Genomic DNA, 25,265 nt, shown 5'->3' on the forward strand with positions numbered 1-25,265 from the left:
ATTACCTCACGCTTAGAGTAACTTTATGCATCTATTACTGTCTGTGGAAAGACAGTATACATATTCACAGTTGTAATCTCATAATTTAGAATAAACAATAAAGGTGTGTGTGTGTGTTTGTATTTGTGCACAGAGATGGAGGGAAGGTATTAAAGATTAGGTATTAATGTGTTTGAAAATGAGTATAAAGGTATTATGTTATTATATATAGAAATGTCAATAATAATTTTTATACCTCTCTGTCTCTTCCTCTTTCTTTCAAACTGTTATGTGTGTGTGTGTGCACCACCACTAAAATAATATGCATATTGAGGATGAAAGGAAAACAACTACATGGATACTTAAAATAAGGCAGTTTGATTAAAATTACTAAATTAGAATTTAAATCCATTGGGGTTTCTTTTCTGAATTATAAACCAATCTATTTATAAAATAGACATCAAAATTGCAACATAGTTTTAAGATTTTTCTATTAAAATTTTCCCACGTAAATATTTGTATTGTTATACCTTGTTGTATTATGAAATATTCTAAAAGCTTTATAAAATGCCATGAAATAAATATGAGTCATCATTGTATCATAAAGATTGAGTCTCTAAATAAAGACATATTTCCTTATCATTTGATTCAGAAATAACTCAAAAAAACTCATTAAATTTTTATGTATATTTAATTGGTGGTTTTCAAATTTGTCATTTTTTTCAATATTCTAAAGATGAAAAGGAAATTACATAGGGATACATGTCAAGTGTTTACATAACTCCCTAACGGTTAATGTCTTGGGTGCCTTGAAGACTATGTATTTAAATAGTTATAACCTCAGTAATGCCAGTGCTATAGCATTCAAGTGATGTTAGTAAGTGCCTTCCAGAGAAAAGAACACCTCATAGTACCATTTGCTAATACCTGACTATGTACATTCCTGAAACCTTTAATTTATACATATATATGCATATATATATGTATGCTTATGTGTGTGTGTGTGTGTGTGTGTGTGTGTGTGTGTGTGTGTAAAACCCTATTTAAACTGCAAGGATAGTAGGGTGATTGTCATGAAGTTGAGAGAAAGCAAATGACAAAAAGTTATGTTACTCTCAAGTAGACATATTCATTTCCTAATTCTTAGCTAATTAACCAGGATGACTCTACAACTGCCTCCCACCCAAATGGTAAACTAATGATTTAATGAAATCAAAGCAAGTTACAGAGCGAGGGGGCAGACTGAAGAGAAGAATACCTTTTTCTGGCTCCACAAAGGGTTGAGGGCCTAATTATTTTTAAGTATAATCCAGCCAACCTCTTCTCATGCTTAGCTGCACTGAGTGACACTATTTGTGATGCCCAGTGTGCTGAAACTGAGCAGGTTGCTGTCAGTTTAAAAATGACTATAATAAAAGTGACCATGAAGATGGATCTTGTGATTTTGCGTTTCTAATCAGTCATCTGTGAAGAACACTTTTGCTTTGATTCAGCAGACTGGTGACAGCCATGATTGATAGTGCACGAGGATGAAAAAAGGTTATTAACTGTCTTCCTATTAAGCTCAATGTATTACCCCTCTAGGTGCGTCTCATACTTTAAGTTAAAGTACTTACTCAGGTAAGGTCAAGAATGAACTCTATGGAGATGGTATCCATCCTACTGAGAATGAGCAAGACATTCTTGTGTTGATTTTTCTCTAATGTAGCATTTAAACCACATTTAATTCCATTGTCTTATTCATTAGCCAAAAAAGAGAAATTTCCGCCTTAAAACAGCATACATGTTAAAAGCACTAAAGGTATGGAAAATAGCTATACATGTAAAGATTAGAATGTGGAGCTAACTAGCAACACGTGTAGCATACAGGATCTATATTTAAACAGGCTCACTATCTTGTATAAAAGGTAGACACTAATCAATGATTTAAAATAAATATCTACCAGATGCAAAAATTGGTTTAATTTTCAAATAATCAGTAGATGGAAAGTTTATGATAAAGAATAATTTACTAAAAGTTTCTAAAAAACTCAAATGCTCTATTAAAATACCTGGATATTTTGTTTTGATTTAAAGATATTAATTTACTAAAACCATCTTCTTTAATTTTAAAATTAGATATGTATTTCATATAAATGAAGATTTTAATGACACTATATGTGTCCTTAACTCTTATACTATACGTACACATCCATAAATAATACTACAGATCTTAAGAAATTTAATGTTTTCCTGTAACTGAAGACCTGCCATTAAATAATACAGTAAGATTTTAAAAGCTACTATATTTCCTGTGTTCATGTATTCTTATAAAAGCTAATATGTATGGAAATATTCTTGACACTTCATTTAACTTCTCTTTTAAAACAGTTTAAATTTACAGATTTGGTTCTGGGAGATAGCAGATTAAACACATGCACTTTAAGTTAAAATCATGTTTCTTCTTATGTTTACCACTATAAACACATGTCAAAGGCAATGTGAATTGACCAAAGTTATTAAAGAATACCAATAACTTGGCATTTAGGTAGCCATTTAAACTATAACCAAGTTTCAGTTCTGTGTGCTTAGAAGTTCTTCATTAAGCAATTCTGCACAGTGGCAGAATATTATTATTAAAATGTTACCAGAATATTATTAGAATTTTGATGTAGGGAAAAATCATATTATGCCCAAAAGTCGTCTCTAGTTTATTTTGACCTGTTTCTCCAAAGTCATCTATTATACCCAGTTTTTGTCTGTAATAAATTATATTTTGAAAATGTATTGTTTTTATATTGGGATCCGTCAACAGTGAAATACAGAGAAAGCTAAAAATGAAGCTCAAGATTTTGTTGAATTTCTCTTTAGAACTTCACAAATTGGCTCTGTGTCCTACTCTGCTTATTATGGCAATTGCTGTTTCAAGAAGCCTTCCAATTTTCTAGAATTTTATGTATGCCAAGTATAATTTTAATACTTACGCACTGAAAGCCTCTTCATAAAACAGGTTAGATCAATATAAAAATTGTTTATTTAATGAATTGTGTTTATGTGGAATGGACTTAAATGTAGATTTGAGAATTTATACAAGATTTCCTCAATGAAGCACATTAACTTCATCATTAAATGGATTTCTCTTTCTGTTCTATACAATGTCAACAGGCAAACCTGCATTCCACAATTTAGAAATCAATTATGAGATACAAAATCAAGGGGGCATACTGTATATGATGGTCGATGATAGCATTCTATAAACTTGTATAAATATTTGTCAAAAGTTTCACAATGAAATTTTAAGTTAATGAGAAATAATATGTTGTGTGATTCTCAAAAACATTGTTTTCTTTTCAAGTCAAAAAAGAAAAATGCAGTTCCAACCTGTCTCATGGGAATTAACACAATGCTCTGAAATGTTAGTGAAATTTTTATTTTCCTCCATCTTCCTAATTTGGAACTTCTTAAGGAAACTGAGGAAATAAAAAGGCCAGGTGGGCCCGAGAGAAAAACATACATTTTCTAGTCTCCTGTTTCTTCCCTTCCTGAAATCAAGATCTAGAACACACACAGCACACAATATACAATTTATGAAAGAACAAGGCAAAGACAGTTTCGGGTAAAGTTTAGGTCATTTCCAAAGCAGTCAATCAGCATAGCTTAAAGTTAAGCCATATTTTGCAGAATCCAGCACTGGCAGAAGATAAAATTTTAAAATGCACCATTTTCCTTTATCCTTTTGGAACTCCAGAACAGAATGTTACATTAATGTTGTTTAAGCAAAGGGCAGAACTGGCAAAAAGAAAACCCATACTTTTGTGCAAGCCCCTTTTGTTGTTGGTTCTGAGGTTATTGGACCTGGTTTCATGGACTGCTGGGGCAAAGGGCATCTTTAGTTTGTAATTTCTAGGACTTGGGCTTCCTTTCAGTTTGAAAGTCTTCCGCAGCTCTTCCAATCTGATATGCCAGCCCCTTCCTTCTCTTCCTCTTCCAGAACCTATTAGGGCACATAAGGCAGGGATGTGAACTGAGTGGTGCACATATGTAACCAGACGTGAAGGCCGGCAACTGCAGTCCACTCCCAGACTGAGTACCTGAGCGCAGTGACCACTCTGCTCTTCCGCCCAGCCCACTCCTGCCTGCAGTGTTGCTGTTGTCACACCAGCCGGTGATTTGATAGGCTTGTCGGGTTGCCATGGTGTTGACTTCTTGCCTCTGAGGAGCTGCCCAATGACTGGAGGTCTGAGATTAAAGCGGGAAGAGGCAGCGGCCACAGCGAATTTCAGCGGCAGCTGCAGCAGCTAGAAAGAAGCAAGAGGACGAGGTCTTTAGCCTGCGCTCCCTCCCTCTGTCAAGGCTACCAGGGAGGGAAGGAGAAGAAAGGGTGGACGGTTGAAATGGTGACCACTGGAGGCCAGAAGACACAACTGAGGGGTGTGAGACCCGCTCACGAATCACTCATAAGAACTCTGCACACGCTGAGAGGGGAAATCTTCCAGAATTCGTTATTATTCACACAAGACATTACCCCGGGGTGGGTGGGGGAACTAAGAGTAAAAAGGTGTTCAAAGGGTCCTAGGTGGTTGATTCATCTCTTCCTACACCTCACCCTTCACTGGGGCAGTGCAGTAATTTGAGAAATAAAGAGGCGCTCTACGGAGACCTTTCAGTCCTGGAAACTAACTTATTCCGAGAAGAAAAAGTGCAATTAGACGGCAACCAAGTGAATGAAAGTAGTTGCCAGGGATGGCGGTCGGCGGGGCGGGGGCTGGGGGTTGCCCGAGAGTGAATGCATGTGCAATGCACTACCCCAGACGGAAACTGTAAACTAGGAAATGAAAGGGAAAGAAACCGCTTCTGTTATAAATTAGTAGGTAGGTGAAGGTTACGCAAAGAAGAAAAGGGAAAGTAAAGCTGTTAAAAGAATAGAATAAAACCCCTGGGAGTTCAACTCGAAATCCCCCCTCACTCCCCAATCCAAGGGGAGTAAGAGGAGGAGTAAAAGAGAGCATTCTGGTGTGATGAGAACTCTCCGGAATGTCTGGAGGGGAGGATAGAAGTGCGAGGGTAAGAAGACCCGGGTGCTAAATAAATGGCAGGAGAGAGGAATGGGGGGAGGGGAGGAAGAGGAAAGAAATAGTCCACGATTCACTGGAGGGACTTAGAGATTCAGAAGAGTGAGATTCCAGTAGGACGAAAAGAACAGAAGTTAAGGCACTTAACGTTCAGAAAGAAGGAAACGACCATAGTCAGTACAAGGGAAGAAGGAAAAAGGTGTATGCTGCTGAAGGAGGGCATGGGGAGGCAACCACAGTCAACTGGAGGGAGCCCTAGACAAGGAGCAACCGCTAGGACCCGGGGCAGAAAAGACAGAAGATCCTGGAGACGGGCAGTGGACGGGAGCACTGCCGGGCAGGACCTGCGAGCTGGAAGCCAGGTGCCGCGCAGTCCGCACCCCGGCTCCGGGCGACGCAGGGACTTTTCTGCAATGAGAAGAGCTGTTCCACCAGCCTGCGGGAGTCACAATTCCCCGCGAGTCCCTAACACACGCCTCACTAACTACTTTACAGCCACTTCCATTGATTTTCTTTAACAAATAAACATAATACTCGTTACAGCAACACTTCCTCTTGCCGCAGCTAGAATGCCATAAGCTCTGATTGCTGCATTTCTCTGGACAGCAGTTTTCACATCTCCAAATAAATCGTTTTCCTTCACTTCAAATTTAGGGAGACTAGTCCCCCTTTCTCTATGTAATTTAGGGATTACCTTTCAGACTAAGTAGAAAACAGGTCCATTCACAACTTTGTAAACCGAGTAGGGGTCACTCTTCTTTTACTTGCATATTAATTTTTGCTAATCAAAAGTAACTTAATTTGGAAAGAAAAATGCCGGCAAAGAACTCGACTGGTTTGCATCAGCAGGGAAATTTACAGAAGTCCAGCAGGCACACCTAAGCTACTTCCCTTGAGTTATCTCTAAAAATATCCCTTTAAAAATAAAGTATTTATTTTAAAGGAGCCCCCCGTCAAACGCCGTTTGTGCTCGAGGTTCTTCCATACATGTCAAAGGGTTGTTGAATTATTCATTATTGTAATTACTATCATCATTGTCATTATCCCCTTCCATGTGGAAATAATTTTATTATCGTAATTTGATATCTGAAGAATTTCCTGTTAGTCGTTTGATAATCATTTTTTTCTGCTGAAAAGAAAAGTTTTGTTTATAAATGAGATAGAGAAAATGTTTTAAATGCTTTGATGTTTGCTATAGATTTCCGTTTATCTAATCGATCGGAATGCCAATAAAATCGATTAAAGGTTTAGTGTTTTACAAACAACCATTTTGTGCTTTTTGATTTTACGTTCAGAATGATTTTAATAAAGCTAACGTTTTCCTTTAACATTCTCCCTTTAAAAAACCCTAAACCTTCATCGTTTTCCCTTTTATTATTAGAAGTTGCCACTTAAAGTTCTCCTAATAGGAAAATACACACAAAATATAAGCAATGGCTGAAATGGTTTAAATTTCATTCTCTTGTTGCTCGAGGTATTTAAATAAAGCCCTTTAAAATCTTGGTGAATTATATGCGATCATTCAGTGATTGCGGAATATTAAATTAAACTTAGATAAATCCGCATTGAAGGAGGCAGCACCCAATCCTGAATTTATTTCCCATTTTCTCTAACAGCATCACTGCGCTCCTCTCTTTGCAATGACAATGTGCCAAATCTGGGCATTTTGAAAACATTTTCCATATGCTTTAAGAGGGGACTGATAGACAAAGAAGAAAAGGAGATGATCTTTTTGCTCTGAGGTATATTTTCTTTAACATTTTTCTCTTAGACTTTCAGTAATAACCATTTAAAAGCAAAAGTTAGAAAATCATTTAATGCATTGTTTTTGCTTTCACCTTTTTCTTTCCTATCTTGTAATTTCTTCCTGAAATGGAGTTTTGGTGAACATTTAATGTAAAGCTATCTTAGATGGACTTTGACAAACAATATTTTGTTTGAAAATCTTTGATTAATTTAGTTACTGCTAGTTGTCTTTTGTAATTAAAGATGGATTTAATTATACATTTTGTAACTTGTATCAGATGGGCTGTTTGTTTACTGTAGGGTTTAAGAGTGCTTTTGTGTCAGATAATTAGGGACATTACATACAACAGTGGTGGCTTTTATTTGACTAGAAGTATCTGCACGTTTATCCTGGAAATGTGGATGTTTGGATGAATGCAATGTCCTATTTTAAAATGATTTTATTTGGTGACTGGGGTTTAGTATATTGTCTGTACAGTATTTTGTTGACTGTATATAGATGCTTTTAAGTTTAAAAAATCACAATTTTATCTTCTGTTCAATGAAATTTCAGCTTTCTTTCTCTTTTTTTCTACTTGTCTATCTTTTCCCATTTGGATCCTCTCTTGGAGCTCTTCCTCAGACAGAATGTAAAATTTTCATTGGATACTCTTCTGGAAATACATCTATGTATGTTTGAGACTGGTGTCCTTATGATCTTGGGCTTGGATGGTGTGAGTGTGTATGTGGGAGAGCAGGATGGTGATGAAGGGGTCTTCATAATTTGCATAAGAGCTGTGAAAGTGCTTGTCAAGTTAGTGAACTGCTATTGTTTGGGAAGAGTCCTGTCTGATTTGTTTATAAACACTGGACTGGTTGCCTAGAGGGAAAAGAGGTCATAGCCCTGTCTGAGCTCTGACCTGGGAAAGGCCAGAGGGCGTCTGACTTCTCTTTCTCCCTTCTCCTCTCCCTTAATTCTTCCTTCCTCACACCCTGTATAACTCCTCCCTCTTTCCCCATTCCTTTCTTTACCTGTGTCTAACTTTACATAATGATAGCTCCCCCCCCCCCCCCGCAAAAAAAATAGTTCAGAACCATGGGGGGGTCTTAAGCAGATTTACTCCATGGAAAAGTCAAAAATGGACTTTAGGAAGAGAGAAATTCACATGGATATGGAAAGACAGAGACCCTGGAGCAGGAGGGGGACATTTTGTGATTAAAAAAGAAGACTATAAAGGAGATAAAAGCAAGGCTGGAGGAGGGGAGAGACTCAGGGATGGATTTAACTGCCCACAGATACTACATCCATACATACACACTCAAAATGTCTCTCCCTTTTTGAATTTCATTTTCTTTAGCTCACTTTCACCATCAAAGAGAATGTCTATTCTCCATGTTATGTCATATTATAAATCCCCCTTTTGTTATTTCTCAAAAAATACACTTTGTTCATAGTAATGAGATTTGCTTCTTCTGCCACACACACAAACACCTACCACTATCATGTGAATTATTTCATTGTAAATATAATGTATTTGTGACATCTTCTCAAACAAACCCTGCACTTTTCCATCCACTCTTAACTTCACATCTCTCCCTCACAGACATCACCCCCAAAGCCAACTCTAACACTCTCTCCTTCATCACCCACCACACACACACACACACACACACACACACACACACACACACAATGACAGTCATTGATTCCAGGTTTAAGTGTGTTTTGGAAGTTGCTGAGTTAAATAAAAATGTTAGTTAACACTCCTTTGTTAAATAGCCCCCGGGTGGAGAAGACCCCACAAAAAGGAGAGGAGGGGGGAGACTGAAGATCTTAAAGTGTCTGGGGTGATATAAAGGGTTCCCCACACTGTAATCTTGTAATACCTCATTTCAAACTGAGTTCATCTATAGACCCCGGAAGCGCGGTCGAAAGACTGGAAACCTTTTCCCCTTGGGCTGGAGTTGGTTTTGAGCAGGAGGGACAAGGGCAAGCGGGAGGTGGGGTATTTATTAGTGAAATGGGGAGGGGAGGGCAGAAGTAGGGAAGAACGGACAGCTGAAAACTCACTAGACTGACTCTAAAGCCCGGAGTGTCTTCGGAGTAGATTTGGGAAATAAAATGCGCTAAGGAAAAAGTCTAGAAGTGGAAATTACCTTTTGTCCCAATGTTAATCACTCCTTGCCTCCACCACTCAACACCTAACCACCTGGTAGCTCGTTTTGGTTCTCCACCAACTCGGCGCTCAGTGTCAGTGTCCGAGTGCTCTGGAGTGGACTTGGCTCGGCTGGGGTCGCTTTAGAAAATGTAGAAGAGGGTGTAGGGAAAGTTCTCCTTGCGGCGGGGAACCCTCTGCTTGTTTCACTTTGAAATAAAAGGCAGCCAGCGTTCCGTGAGGGCTGCAGCGGGTTCGTGCAGAGTTTAGGGACGGCGGAGTGGGGGAGGGAGAGGGGGAGTGGGTTGGGAGACAGGGTCAAAGGTGGACGACAAGGGGTCCGCAGGGACCGGTGAGTACCAGCTGCGTTTCCTGGCGCGAGGGACCGAAAAGGAGGGCGCAGGGGGCCGTGGCGCAGAGACGCAGCCAGGTCGAGCTGCGCGGATCGCGGCCGCGCCCGGGAGCAGCCCTCGGGCTGGGCTCGGGCTCGCCCGCCTCGCCGCGCCCCTGCCCGCGGCGCTGTGCACAGCGCCTAGCGGCCCACCCCGCACAGACCTGCGGGCGCTGCTCCCCAGCAGCCCTTCGCACGCGGGCGCGCTCCGAGGCCAAGCCCTGGAGGAAACTCTTGACTCTGAGCTAGTCCCTCTCTGCCCCTTCCCCTTAGCCCATTAACCCCCGACCCTCACCCCCAGCCTCTTCTTAGGAAAGAGGTGAAAGAAGATGATAGAGGGAGAGAGAGATGATTAAAAACAACACACACACACACTCACACACACACACACACACACGCTCGCGCGCGCGCGCGCCTTAGGAGGGGAATACTCTCCAGTAAAGGGGATTACAAAAGTGGGTACCCACTCACAAATTCTCTTTTCTTTTGTTTTCTTACTTAGAATTCAATAACCGCTTTTCTTAACCCGAGAAACACACACACACACACACACACAGACACACACACACTTGTATTTTCCAAGGAAAGATGGAAGATGCAAAGAAGAACTAGCCACCAAATTTTTAAAAATGATTTTCCTGATTTGACTTTTGTTGTTTTGACATTAATGACATTAATATTATTGATGATGCTTCAGGGAGAAGAAGGCAAAGAAATAACTTGAAAACGAAATGATCATCATTTCCCTATTCTTCCGCGTCAGAAATAGACCCCTTTCTTCACCTGAGTCTGAAACAGACTTATTGTTCTCAGGTGTTTCCTTCATCATACACATTTACCCGTCTGCAATCGCAGGAAATGGTTTTTCCATCAGTGAGCTTGTACACTGAGCCCTCTCCAGCAAAGGGCTTGATCTTTTCTGATTTGAACCTGAAAGTTTCCCTGCCTTCATTTCCCCTCAGTCTCTTTAAACGCCCCCACCCCCCTTCCCTATGCAGACACCTCAAATAGTTTTTTTAAAGCCAGAATGTTTGCTCTCTGGGGTGTTTTTCAGTAAACAGTAACGCTACATAAACACCTTTTTCACTTGCAAGTTACAGAGAATTTAGATATTACCCCTGTGTACATGTATGTTTTTTAAGGCACATGGATAAACCCCACTGAGGTGCAATCAGATACTGCTAGCAAATTGGTGACACAGTTGCTCTATAAAGGTGGGGCTGTAAACCAAGTAACTTTAAAATTTTGGAAAACGGTCCACTTTGAGGAAATTTCTTCCTGAAGAAGTTTAAAATGGAATGGAGTCTTTGGAGAGGTAGATAATTTTCTTTCTGTTAATGTTTAGTAGCCCTGGTTTCTGAAACATTGCTACATACACCAACTCCAAATTCCGAAGGTGGTGATTTGCTTTTTTCTCTTAATAAAGACCATATCTAGGTTTTATTCTATGCTCCAAGCATAGACTTGGACTTCCATTGTAACCTTAGCCAGTTGCTGAAGGCAACCAGCTCCTGATCTGGGCCTAGGTTTGTTCTTTTGAGGACTATGCTTTTATCCTCCCAGGTGTTTGTTTGGTTTTTAATTCCATTTACATCAGTTCTAGGATTTTTTAAATGTCCACTAATAAGGCAAGATTTTAGGCCCAGAAAGATATATGTTTGCAGTCTCTGTAGTTTCAAGTGTTTGTGCAATAAACCGTTCTGTTGGTATTTGGTAGATTTGTCGCTTAAGGCCTGAGACAAGGTTTTGAAGCAGATCCTGGCAATCCAGAACTTCAAAGGCCTGTCAACTCAAAAGCAGCTGATGTCTCACCTGTCCAGAAAGCTGGACATTGCAAGTATTTCCTGTTTTCAGCTCATTTGATTTGTTCTCTTTCCTTCTTTCTACAATTCTTGTTTTTGAAATACTACATAAATGGTGTCTACTTGTGACCTCTGGTGTAGTAAGTGGTGTATCAAGATGCTGAGTAGCAATATATATATACCTATATACACACATACATGCATACACACACCATATACAGTAGGGGGTATTTAAAAGTATGCCTATTCCGAGTTTTAGTTAATTATCTTTTAATGAAAGTGTCACTCATATTCACATCTGTAATATTGGAAAGAGATAATTAGATTTTCAAATGAGAATCAGTCACCTTAAATTTTGCACCAGAAAATACCAAGTATATTTCATTCTAATGAGATCTGTAGTGGGGTTTTAAAATTCATCATAATGTGCTTCAAGAAAGATAACTCAACAGACTCGAAAGATGAAAGGTTTTTTTTTTCCCTAAGTCTTCTTAAAGCTATTACATTGAACTTATGCAATTCTGATAAAATATTCAAGAATATTACATAAAGGCTAGAACTGTACCCCTAGTATCAACCTTGCAACCATCACTTATTCTCATTTGGAAGTTTACTTTGACTAAACTAACCACTTCCATTCCCCTTGCCCTGGGTTTTTTCTCCTGCGTATGCAAGCGAAGAGACGTGTTTAAATAGAATGCCTGCGGATCCAGAGTGCAATTCTTCCTTTGAAATAGACTGGGCTGAGTGGTGTTTGCACACAGCCAGGCACCCTTTATTTACATACATCTGCATATTTGCTCAGGCCCCTGCTTTTCGCCATTAAAGTGCGTTCATGTGCGTAGCTGAATAAACTAGGCAGAGAAAAGCTCTTCATTACCCTAACTCATATTTCTGCTTAAAGCTCCCTAGTAAACAAATCTGTGGTCGGATAGTAATTACTTTGCCTCATTAAAAAAAGAAAAAAAAAAAAAAAAACCTCGAATGGTTAAAGGGTATTGCTTAGGCGATATTTGTTTTATATTCTTCTCTCCTTGGTGGTGGTGGTGGTGGTGGTGTGTGTGTGTGTGTGTGTGTAATGAAGTTTGGGAGTTGCGCGAAGGGGCGCTTGGGGTGCGAGCCCCGGAGGTCCCCATCTCTTGCCCTTTCCACGGTCGCCTTGTCCCGGGCTCCAGCCGCAGCGCTCAGAGCCTTGGAAGTCGCGAGGCTCCGGGGCTGCTCTGAGTCCCGGCTGCGCGTCATTTGCAGTCTGGGGAATGTTGATCACCTCACTAATTACACCTCTCTCTCCCCCCCTCTCCCTCTCCCTCTCCCTCGCTCTCCTCTCTCATTCCCAGAGTGCATATCGGGAATAGACACACAAAGACATGCGCACTCAACTTAATCAGCCATTTTTTTAAACAGGGCTAAAACGATAATAATTAGCAGAATAAAGACATATCGGATTTTCATTTCCTTTCCTCCTTTTCCCAACCCCTTCACAACCAAACAGCGAGACCGCGGTCGGCACATGCTTTAACTCCTCCCGGACCCCCGAGGACCGCTCCATGCCCCCCACTTTCTGCTCCAGCGTTTTTATTTTCACCCAATAAAGTTCGAGGATTATTTTTTTATTTTTTTTATTTTTTAATGAACCCTCTCGTTTTACTTGGATGTGATCAGCTGTAAGTAAAATAAAAGCAAAACAAAAAAGAGGCGAAGATCGAGTAGGAACTGCAGGGGAAATGGAAAGTAAGTTTTTTCTTTAACTTTTATTGAGTAGTTTGTGTTAAATTTAGGTCGAGTATCGATTATCTTTCCAGCCTGATCTTGCACAATCTTTGATATTTCGCTCCCTCTCTCTCCCTCTCCGCCTCTCTCCCTCTCTGCCCCTAGCTCGCTCGCTCTTGCTCGCTCTCGCACACATCCCCTCATCCCGACCATCTCTTCCGCTCTGCCCCCCTTTTCTATCTCTTTCCCCCCTTTTTTGGCTCAAGGATTTGCTCTGCTGAGGGAGGGAGAGGGCACTGAGGGATCTGATTTTCCACTTTTTTTGGGGGGTGGGCTACGTTTTTCAGGATTTAACTTTTGGATTAAGTGGCGGATCATCCACGTTTGGCCGAGCAGTTTTCTCTCCTTTTTCCTCTCTTTTCGGGTTCTGCCTTCACCGTGAGCTTGGGGCATTCTGGTGGCGGGGGGAAGCTGTCAGCTCCACAGCTGCGCGGGCACTACCCGGGTCCCTGCTTGCCCCACGCCCCCTAATCCCGATCGGAATGATTCTTCCTCTGCACCCATCCTCCGAAAGTTTGGATGTTGGTTGGTGGGGCTCGAAGCCCCTCTTCCCGCCTCTCTCCCTAATTTATCCTTCCCCGCTCCTTATTCAGCCTCCTTTTTCTTCCTTCTTTTACCCCCCCCCCCCCCCCCCCTTCTCAAGTTGCCCGACAGGCGCTTAGTGCGCGGGGTTGGCGGAGGCCCTGGGATTCGTATGCACTGGGCAGAGGGTTCCAAGAAGCCGGGGCAGGCGCTGGGGCTAGGGCAGAGACTGCAGGTAGACACCCGCCCGCTGGAGCAGAAGGCGGCGGACACTGCCGAGGGTTGCTCTAGGCTGCGCGGGCGCCGGCGAACGGAAGGCAGGTCCGTTAGGAGGCGGGATCGCCCGGCCTCGGGGCTGGGGGCCCGGGAGGCTGCGGCAGCTCGCTAGGGGCGCGTTCGTCGCCGGGCGTGCGTTAGAGCAGAGAAGAGACGCTCGCGGTTTGGGATTAAGAATCTTTTCCTTTCTTTTTGGCGAAGGGCAAGGGGTCCATGTGCGTGCGTGCGTGTGTGTGTGTGTGTGTGTGTGTGTGTGTGTGTGTGTATTAAGGGGCTTCGAGAACTGATTCATTCCCCGGGCTCCCCCGCCCCCCCAAAAGGGTTCCATGTCTACAAATGAACTTCACCTCCTTCGCTTCTCCCGGCATCAAGCGCGCCTTCCGGCCGGAGCAGCTAAGACAAGAGGGGCTGGAATGCGCCGGGTCTTGCCTTTTTCTACTTCTACACCCCCACCCCATTCTTTCTGCTCTTTTCTATCGAAAAAAAAATAAAATTTCTCATGGAATTGTATAAAGTTTCTCTGCCGATGACCAAGTTACAGAAGGTTTCCCATCCTGTCCCCCTTCCCCCAGAAGACGGTGTACTGGTTTGTATTTCTTTTGTTACCTGCAATCCGGGCGGGGGGCTCCGTTCGGCCGCTTGGGCTGGGGTCCGGCCCAGAGAGAAGGCTCCAGCGAGCGCCTTTGGCCGCGACTCCTCACTTCCGCGCGGTTCTGGTGAGGTTTTAGCTACCGTTCGGTGAGACACCCTCCTTGTAGGTACCAAAGGTTCAGATCGCAAACACGGACCCCCCCCAACCCCGACCCCTACACACACACGGACACACTCACACTCAACACACGCTCACAGACACACACACACATTCTCCCTTCTCCCCCCTGCACCTCCGCCCCCACCTTGCCTTTCCCCTCCCCCCTTCCAAAAAAAAAAAAGCACACACACAACAACAACCTCCCCCCCCATCAAAACCAAACAAAAACCCAAAGACAAGTTCACTGGCTGAAGATGGTGGATTGACACTGACTCAGACAGAGGCAGGTTCACCAGGAAATCTGGCCGTCCCGATTTCTGACAGTTGCATTTCCTCTCCTTGAGTCCCCCCCCCCCCCCGCTTTTTTTTATTAACTCTGTTCCATGTTTAATCAAGGATCATGTAGATGGCAAAAGGAGAGACAGAGAGAGGAGAGAGGAAGAGAGAGGGAGAGGAGAGAGAGACAAGAGACAGGAGGGTTTTTTTTTTTTTTTTTTTTTTTTTTTTTTTTTTTTTTTTTTTTTTTTATTGTGTTCTCCTGGATTTTCAGTGGCTTGATCCCTATAAACGTGGAGTGGTTAAAGCTCATATGTAGTATTATATTTTTAGTTGGGTGGATGGATGGAACAGTGAGGGAGAGGCTGCGGCTGCCGCTGCCTTTTCGGGTGTTGCTTAGATTAAGGCTGAGACTTGGCTGCGATTGGGACGCGACAGTGACACGGGCATCGATCGCTTCCATTGAGAGCAATGCAAAAACACAGCCCGGGTATGTAACACTCTCGGTGCCATCAACACTTGTTTTACTTTATATTTACTGGCAAAACTGACAGAGCAAGCTCAGACTTTCTTTCTTTCTTTTTGCTCTTTCCTCTTTTCTAACTGAAGAATAAAAACAATTGTATATAGAAATTGTTGGAAAGGATGGGTCTAAATAAAACAGGAGATATTCGGGATTATTTCACTACCTCTGTGACTATGTTTTAGAGTTTGCTTCTCCACTGAGGAGCATATTAAAGAGATTGAAGGTTTTCTTTTTTCTTTCCTCATCCTTTAAAAAAATCCTTAAGGGAATATTTGATAGTTTTCAAGGTTTGCGGTTTCAATCAGCAGGAAGGCACACAAAAATAAAAGATGGCTAGCCAGCTGTTTTAACCTCTTGCACCTGGCTTCAGTGTAGGGATCATAAGGTTTATACAGTTATTTTAAAATGTTTTTAATATTTATGGCATAAACTGGGGAGAGCATCGCTGTGTATTTATTTAATAGCTGGATGCTTTTGTATTAAAAATAGTAAACTCATATTCAGGTGTTTTCATTTTTTATAGCAATGAAGATAGGGTCAATGAAATATGGGGGAAATACCATAAATCTGAAAAGTGAAATGTACCCAAAGAACAAAGAAAGGTCAGGTAAACCAGCTGTGTAAGTCAAAGCAATAGCACCAACTGTGGGGTTAGAGACAGTGAGCTGTGGGTCTATGAAGTGAAAGTTGCCACTTAAAGTTAAAAATGAGGCAAGCATGTTCAGTTCTATTGTAATCTTTTGCAGTTTTTAGTAGATGAGCTCAAATCTGTTCATTAATTTTAAACTACTTGGATTATTTTAAAAGATGCTGCACAAGCAAAGGAAAACACAGAGGCTAGAAAATTGCTGTTTAATATTGCAGAATTTACTGCTTCCATTCTGACCATGAGCCTAAATTTACACAATGAAATTTGATTATCTCTAATAACAATATTAGATCCTGCACTGGATGGATGAGAATTGAGGTGGTTTTGTTGATTGCAAGGGTTTAATGTTGCATTTCAGAATCTGATGTGGTTTGGCCTCCCTTCCATTAACTGGAAAACCCCTGAGGTTTTACAATTATTTCTTAAAGATAATACATTTAAGATTGCATTGGTAGGCTGAAGAAAAGTCATAAAGGCAAGAAGGGAAGCCCTTAATAACTCTTGAGATTCAGACATGTTCAGCAGTTAGATTGGCTCTGACTTCACCAAGGGTCGACAATGTGTCATTTCCACGAAGCCAAATTGCCCTCTGCCTATATGATATTAATGTGCAAATCAATATTTCAGGGATTAAATTTCCCTTCTTCATTTTTTATGGTTTCTACCTCAATAAGTCTCAAGTCTATTAGAAGAGGCTGGATGATTTAAAATCTTTCACTGCAGAATGGCTTGTTGTAGTCTTGTTTCACAGACCATTTTAGGATTTTCGTTATAAAGACTAAAGGCATCCTAAAGAAGTTGTGAGGCAGTGTAGAGCCAGGCTCAATAGTGTAAAGCCCTTGTTCGATTAAGAGCTAAAAGGTATTGAAAATATAATATATATGTTTATGTAATATATATATATATACATTCTGCTGCTTTAAAAATATTGTGTTAATCACCTATTGATTTATTTCAAAATCAATTGAAGCTCCTTTCTTATTAGTGATTTGTTCTGCATTCTTGAGGACTGTGTTAATTTTCTTACAGAGTATGCATGAATTAGCTTGGTGTGAAAGTATGGGGGGTGGATTTTCATTTGGCAACATTTTCCTAAGAAGTATTTTTAGAAACTATTGTTTGGGAGAGTAATAATCAAGTGGTGTCATTTGCATACATTGTTGTCATAGCCATCATTGCATTTTGTGGCTGAGTGACTTGGCTGATATCTGTTAAATGAGGCCTTCTTCAATTCCTTTTTTTTACATTTAGTTTCTAGCACTTAGTAGGGACAATGCTTCTTTTTATGTTCTTGGAGAAACACAATTATAAAAGAAAATATATGATTTGGTTAGGAATAATACAAAGCAGAAATAAGGGGGGGGTCAAAATAAAAGATTGTGACTTTATCACATAATCTTGGGAAGGCCTACCGTCTATCATTTGGTTGTGTTTTATAGTCTTAAACCATCTGGACCAAGTTCCGCACAGCTGCACGAATTTCATATGTGATAGAACATTTTTTCCATTCAGTGTGAAATGTTCCTTCCTAAAAAACGTACACCAGACTCGCTTAATTTAGTCTGTTAAAAGAAATGCACATGAAAAAGGACAAAAGACTCTTTAATCTCTGTAAGCTGTTTGTTTTTCTTCAAGATTCCTGTCTGTTTGGGTTTGAAAAGTCATGTTTATTGAGGAGATGATTCTGAGGTGTGACATTAAAATAATATATGATTTTTGGACTGGTGGCCATGCTCCTGCTTAATTTGCAGAACTACTTTTTATGCCTGTCAAAACACAGAGTTAATCTATCCTTATTTACAATTAATCTCAATAAAATTAATCTTAACTATGCTTTATTCAGTGGCTTAAAATATCTAATTATATTCAATTAACTGCTGTCATAGTAATTAACATTGCTTAATTGCCTCTGCATATATTTATGTAAAGCTCATTAGGTGCTGCTGACTCCTTTTCCCTTTTCTACTTACTATTTTCTGTTGTCAAACCATTTTCATTTCCCAAGGTTCGACAATGTCAATGAGAACAAATTCTTCACATTTTCTTGAAATGAATGTGATTACCTTCCTGTGAGAAGATACTTGTTCTGAGCCTTTAAAGACTAATCCATCCCCCCCGCTTCATTTTCCTTATCCCTGGTTCCTAGCACACTCACAAAATATTTTCTGTCATTGTTGCTAGAAATATGAGAAGCCAGGTTAAGCTTTGTGTTTGTAAATGAGGAGCCTTTCTGTGTCTGCCTACAGGCTGTACCCACAGGCAGAGGGTTTCCCCCCCTGTAAGACCATTCTAAGGGTTAAAGACTTGGCCAAGGTTCAAACTGAGAAGCGCCCAGGGAAAGTGCATGTGAATATGTACAAGTTTCATGTAATTAGTGCTTAATTATATTAACATATGCAAATTGTCAACTTAGGAGCTTGTTGAGTTGGCAAAGATCAGCTAGGCACAATTGCTGTATTGTTCTGAAACAATAATGGATTTCAAGTTGGATTGTGGAAACACATAACTAGCTATCTAATTTAACTCATACCATGGTGAAATTTCATTAGTCTCCATGGAGACTGGTTTAATTGTGCTGACTAATGTTCTGGGCTGCAGAATGTCCTAAAAAGAAAGCGTTGTTTGCCTAATCCACCTTACAATGACACTTGTTTGTACATGTTTCCCTTGTGTGGGAATTTGCATATGCAAATAAATAGTTTCTCTGCCCCATTTGTCATGGCTGTTCATTACCCATGAAGAGGACATTGTTACTAGGCTGTTACTGAGTCTCCCAAGACGGGATAGTGTCAACCAGTCCAGCTACATTCTTTCATAATTTGTTTCTGATTAATAGACCAGAGTGAGTCTCATTCTCTTTGGGCATCTGTAAAGGGAAGGTCAGTTCTGTCACAGAAAAGAGTTTCTGCAGCAACTGAAGGACTTTTCTTCTTCATCTTCTTCTTCTCCCTTTTCCATCTATTGGTTAACATAATCATATTTAAAATAATGCATTCTTGTTCTAAGAATGCCTCTACTAATAATCTCTAGTTTCCTAAAGCAAAAAGATAGGAAAAGAAAGGATATTCTGTTATTGGAATATTAATCCTGTTTTTGACAGAAAGGTAAACTGATATAATTGCTTTTCAGTTGAAGGAATGGGGGTTTATACAAGTGTGAAAGCATCGGAAAAGGATTAGCATTTTTTTGCATAATGAAAAGCTCTGTTGAATAGGGTCCTGAATGGCTGACTGAATGACTAAGATGAAAGGAAGATGAAAATGCAGGCTTCTCTTTCTTTATGTCTATGCTGTGCTCTCTCTAAAGTTATGTTTGTCCAAGACTTGAGAAAACAAGCAGTGGCTCAGATTTCAGCAACTTTATAAGATGCCCTGAGTTTCCATCATCATTGGGAAGTAATATGTATGACAATAGTGCAGCTAGAGAATGATCAACAGAGGTTTGTATGTAGAAGAGTTTTCTGAAACATGCCAGGCTAGCCAAATATTGACTATTGAGTATCAAGAATTCCCAGCACTTTGCTGGCAAAAACAGTTATTTTAGAAGAGGCCAGGAGTATGGTATGAATATTTAATTCATTTGACTATGGAACATATAGTGTGCTTTCTTTTTCCCCATAAGTGGGGGACCACTTCACATGGAAAGAGTTGTATATTCTGAATTTTGGCAATGTTGATTGTTTTAAATGGACTATCAGCTCTTATGCCTGGGAGGGCATAGTAGAAGATAGAATTATTTTCTTAGGATTGAATTCATAAACTTCTGAATACATTCATCATGTTGCTTTGTAGATGTAGTGTATATTTTGTTTTTAAGTAAGTCTGTTTTCAAAGGCTAAGTACTGTATGTTCACTCTTGGAAATATTTGCAGTAGTTTTCCCTTGTCGCTAGTTAGGGCTGTAACTGGTTATCAGTTGACAATGTGATCAGGGCTCTTAATGATGTTTCTACAACCATAATTAGGGCAGTTAAAATGCTAAAAGTGTTAAGACACTTTCAAAGGTGGGAATCAGTTCCTTTGTATATATGTAAATCATTTCAGTGTAGATAATTATTTTTATGTATACATTTTAAACAGGCTCTTTCCAGTTTGAGGTCACCACAACATGATCCATTGAAGGCTGCCCAGAGCAGGACTGAGAGATTGCTGCAGATATTAACCTAGTTGGTTTGTCCTCAGGTTGTAGAACTTCCATTTGCCTCATCACTTTGGTGGTTCAGATGCTGAGGTACTGTTATATACAGTTATATGGAAACTTGGGAAATCAGAAGTGTTTTTCACATAAAGTATAAGGGTTGCCTCTTGAGTATAGCATATTGTAAAGGAAAACTGTTTGATCTTTGTTATATAGTCACCAAAATTCTTTACTGGAGTCCTTTTTAAAATTTGTCAAGAAATTCTGGATTGTTTCAGAAACTTTTATGGTTTACTTTATGATATGCTTGAAAAAAGTCTTAAAAGAACAAAAAAATCCACATGGAGGCTATTCTTTTACATGCATAAGGGCTTATTAAGGTATTTCCATAAGAAGAATGTGTTAATTTAAAAAATAAATTCATTTATATTTTAAGACATTGTTAACCAGGCACCATGTGTTGTAACTGGCAGTTTTCCAGCCACCATGGAAGTGGATCACACATGGACTAATAGTCGCTTATGTGATGTCTGCATTCTTAGGAAATGGGCAGAAGCCCAGGGTATTCTGATATCAAGATTTTAGTAATCAGACAGAAAGCAGAATATATGTTTATATGTGAACAGATGGACACATGTGAGAACTAAAAGTGCATAATTTCTCTTGGCACTTGTTTTAGTTATCCCTGACGATATAACCAAGACCTTAGTGCACTCGCAGTCTTTGATGGCTAAGGACAAAATGGGCTTTTAATGAGGGCTCAGTGGCATTATTTTCTTGCATAAGGATTGTGCCCCCTTGTGATCTGGCTGGAGTTGATGTACTGCTAATTCCCTGGTTTCTGAGGTTCACAATTTGCCTTGAAAGTTTGATATGGTTTCACATTTGTCATGTAATCCTCAGCTCAGGAATGGCTGCTTTCTACTCCCCTACTCTTTTAAAGGTTTGGGAGTGAAATAAAATATTTGCCATTTTGAGGTGTTGTCAAATGTACACAGTCAACTTTTAAAAAATGGCTTTGACATTAAAGTCATATTTGGCAAGCAGCATCTCAAATATAATTAGCCATTTTAACGTTCTAGAGATTAAAAAAATAAGACAAATAAAATTTAAAAATTTGAGCAGATTGATTTGGTGAGTATTTCATAATGCCCTGATGGTCCAAGAAAGTCCCAAGTAGGTGTTTCGAGAGCAGGAGTTCACACACCAGCATTATATATCAGATGCCAAATCATTTCTAAAGTTTACCTGTCCTGGGGATACAACAGTGCTCAGATGATAATTACTGAATGATACATAGAGCACATTCCTCTAAAGACAAAGTTTATAGGTTCCACTGTATTCTAGCTATAAAAACAGAAAGCATTCAGCAAATATTTCCTCAGATCTAAATCACTATAACCAGGGAAAATTGACTTTTGGGTTAAAATATGCATTTTATAACTGTCCATAAAATTATTTTCCTTCATTGTAAAGAAGAAAGGAAATCCATAGCTATAACAATGTTAAAATATGAGAACATATGAGCTGGTGTATGCCACCTGGTTGTACTATTAAAATAGAAACAGAAGGAAACTTTCAAGAGGGAAGTTTTTAGAGAATCTTAAAATTCGCCTGTTTGGAAGAATAAGTTGAAGAAACTCAATCATTGTTAGGTTTATATTTTCCAAGGATCTTCATTAAGCTGTCAGTATTTTTCTAATGTGACTTTTCTTATTTAGTAATGATGCAATTCATTCTTAAGACTTTGTGAGCCTACTAGTTGAGAATAAGAGTGGATCATCTCTTTGGTTTAGTAGATACAATTGTGTTTTATTTTCCCTAACACTCCTTTCTTACGCACACACACACACACCTACCTTCTTCTTTGCATGTTGGTGACTCTGTCCTGCTTAGATACATTTATAGTAGTACCCTGTGAAATTTTCCCTCCATAGATGAAATTGCTTTCTTTTTCTAAGAATTGGCCAATATACTCTCAACAGAAAAGATCAGGTAGGATGGAAAGATAACCAGAAGCTATCCGAATGCTAAAGCCTAAGAACTGCCATAGAGTCAGCTCGATTTAGAATATGGGATATTGAGTTCAGGAGAAGGAATAATTGACTTACTAAGTAGAGTAGTGGTCATGTGAAAATGTGAGAACTCAAATATTGTCACTCAAGTAGCAATGGTTCACTCAAGTATAATGACTGGGAAAGGATCTGTTGCATGAATATGAAGGTGATGGAATGGTGAAGAGAAGAAAAGCAAATTGTGCAGTGGTTGTTCAAGAGTGATACTGTCTCCTTTGAGAGACTGAGTTCTGTGTTACTGAGAGGAACCAAGTGGAATCTGGGTGACCTCTTATCACGGCGACTCTTCAACATATTTTTATGTTAAGAAGGAAGTTAGATTAGGTGCTCTGAATGGCCAAGAAGAACCTATGATTCATAAAAATCCTGATGATCTCAGTGACTTAAAATGTATTTTTAATAATCACGAACATGGTGTGAACAAGAACAAAGTTTCCGTTCTGTGTGAGGAAAGTAAATGAAGACAAGGCTGTGATGTTTTAAAGGCTGGCATAGTGTACAGAAAGAATGACAGTTAAGACCAGGCATTCCTTTGATTCTGTTTACTTTGGATTCCTTTTTCTTTTTCAATGAATTTCTTTATTTAAACTTAAATTTTAGATTTTTGTAAATTGATATTTTTTTGGAATGAAATGACCAGCAGGATTTGTGTTAGATCTATAAAACAGTTGAGTTTAATTCCTATAATGGGTGATCTTATCCAGTCGTTTAATCTTACTAAGCCTCAGTTTCCCCATCTGTATGTCAAGGATGATATAGAAATTACATAAGACTCAGGTGTTGTGAATGTTAAAATAAGTGAATGTGGCAGGACCTCAAACTCAGTCCCTGTGTTTCCTTCTTTTCTTTTCCTTTCTCTTGCTCATTCTGTTTCTTTCTTTCAGAGCTGGTTTTAATGTAATGTTCAGCTAATTGAGATTTTGACAAAACAAATGTAAATAGATGTGTTGAGTCGCACATCCTTTCTCTCCCAAGAAGATATAGGAATTAGGCAATGAGTATGTCTATGAGATAGGAAATAGAGGTAGACCTTCCTCTCATTTTGTCATTGACAGGTACCTCAATGGCATCTAGGTTAGTAGTCCTCCACATCATTATTTGCCACCCATCATCACAAGCTGGTTGGGTTCCAAGGGCTTCTAGATATTTAATGCATTTCTGGGTCTTCATTTTTCTAAGAAGCAAATTAGGACAGAAATAGTTTTTAAATAATTTAGACCTTGGTCTATCCACATGAACTCAGGATTCCAGACTGTCCATTAAATACAATAATAGAAGAGACCACAATACTTATTTCAGCCTTGCAGTTGACCTAGTCTGCTTAAAAGCCTTTGAATTAGAGGATTTTCCAAAACTGGATTAGATGTCATAGAAACACCTTTATATGTACTTGGTATTAAGATACTTTGATATGCCATGAAAGGAATATGGGTACTGTTAGAAAATGCCCTATTGACCAAAATTTGTACCAACCTAGAGAAGAAATATAGCTATTAAAAGTCCAGTAATCTCTGCAGAACTCTTAAATTTTCTTGGGAAATTTTATGGCCACATTTTGAGTCTTAACCTGACAACTCTTGGAGGATATCACAGTCCTTATCTTTCTTATGAAAATGCATTATTCAATAGGTGACTATCCAGATTTAACCATAGTAAGATTCATAAATGTTAATAAGTATATAAATGCTAGTTTTTGGATCATCTAGAAACTGAAATCTGTTATGGTTTTAAGCTCTTTTTAATTTTCCCCTTGTGATACATGTTACATATACATTTACACACATAATTATTATTATTATTATTATTTTTTTTGTGGTACTGGGGCTCCAACCCAGGGCCTTGTGCTTGCAAGGCAAGCACTCTGCCGACTGAGCTATCTCCCCAGCCCACACACATAATTATTTATAAACATAATTATTGTTTAGATTTTATGGGAAATATATTTGGATTGCAATTTTCCAATTTTGTATTATATAAGTTTGATTCATAATATTTGTTTAATGTTTCTTAAAAATTAAAATGTGTGCTTGACTTATGTTCTCACCATTATAACAGGACCTGGATTTGACAGTTCATTTGAGGCACATTTTGTTAAGTCTAAGCATTTATTGAATACTAATCAGGATAAAAATATCTTTCACTGAAAGGAAATTATTATTATTTTAGCATTTTTCATTATGTTTAAGAGTTTCTTTAAATAAATTTCAGCCTCCATGAGGGCAGCACCCACATCTGTATTGATAGTGATGAATATATTATTGGCAACTCCTTGGTGCTCAATAAATATCTATTGAATAAGTAATCATTACAAACATACATAGAAAATGTCAGTCAGTAATACTACTGGAACCTGCCTTTTTTCTTGAAATCTTACTCCTGAAAAAAAATATACAACTTTGAAAACAGCTGGGCCTGTCTTGAAAAATTTCATGGAGAAAACTATCTTCTAGTGCAATCTAAATGGGTTTTTATATTAGAACCATAGATTGTTGCAGTCAGAGGGAATATAACTCTGTCTCCTTGTTAGGAAAACTGAAGCTCATAGAAATTTTAGGAAATATCACATAAGTGCCGCTGATGAGATTGTGTGTGTGTGTGTGTGTGTGTGTGTGTGTGTATGTATATGTATGTATGTGTCCCCTTCAGTGAATTACTTATATATTTTTTTAACTTTGGCTGGTTCAGCTTCTCCTATATTCAAAAATTCTATGATATTAACATGAGAATTATTTTTTCTGCTAGAAAATTAATTATTTTTAAATTTGTGGCATTTTTCCAACCAAAGGAAGTTTTTATTCTGTTGTTGTTGTTTTGTTTTTTTGGTTTTGTTTTTAAGATGCTGTAGTTCCTATGATGACTGACTGCTCTAGGATTGTAAAGCCAAGCTGTTAGAGATAGACAAAAACTTGCCTGGAAGGTGAAAACTTGCAAGAAAAATCTGGGTGGGTCATTTAGTTCTTGAAATGAAGCAGGGTGCAGATTAGGAATCATTATGGTTTGCCAGAAGTTGCTGGTCATAGAAGCCTGTTTAAGTGCTCACTGTCAACAAGGAAATCATGGGCAGCACTTAAAGTGGCTCACCTCTGATTTATTCATAAACCTCACACGAGCACTTGGCTTTGTTCTTGCTCTAGGAAGGGGGACTGATGCCAATAAGAACAGGAATAAAGAGCTCCTTGC

General features: G+C 39.3%; 1 protein-coding gene and 1 long non-coding RNA gene across 5 annotated transcripts in view; one reads left to right on the forward strand and one right to left on the reverse strand.

Annotated features, from left to right (window-relative positions):
• Positions 1-1,335: 1,335 nt before the first annotated feature.
• On the reverse strand, positions 1,336-14,574 carry LOC306669062. The gene is made up of 3 exons (XR_013766008.1): positions 14,279-14,574; positions 4,050-4,256; positions 1,336-3,952 (listed from the first exon to the last, which is right to left on the reverse strand). It is a non-coding gene; the product is annotated as an uncharacterized lncRNA (long non-coding RNA).
• The window catches only part of ZFHX4 (zinc finger homeobox 4), a 176,042-nt gene continuing 163,265 nt past the window's right edge, over positions 12,489-25,265 (forward strand). For 2 of the 4 annotated variants that reach the window (XM_079152835.1, XM_079152838.1), the window contains exon 1: positions 12,489-12,835. The gene's annotated coding sequence lies outside the window, so the exon portion shown is untranslated. Of the gene's footprint in view, positions 12,836-12,861; positions 14,259-15,071; positions 15,190-25,265 lie in introns of those variants that run through there. The other 2 variants (XM_079152837.1, XM_079152836.1) reach the window with 2 other exon arrangements.

This window comes from Sciurus vulgaris, assembly GCF_902686455.1.
Source record: "Sciurus vulgaris genome assembly, chromosome: 1".
NCBI classification, from domain to species: Eukaryota; Metazoa; Chordata; class Mammalia; order Rodentia; family Sciuridae; genus Sciurus; species Sciurus vulgaris.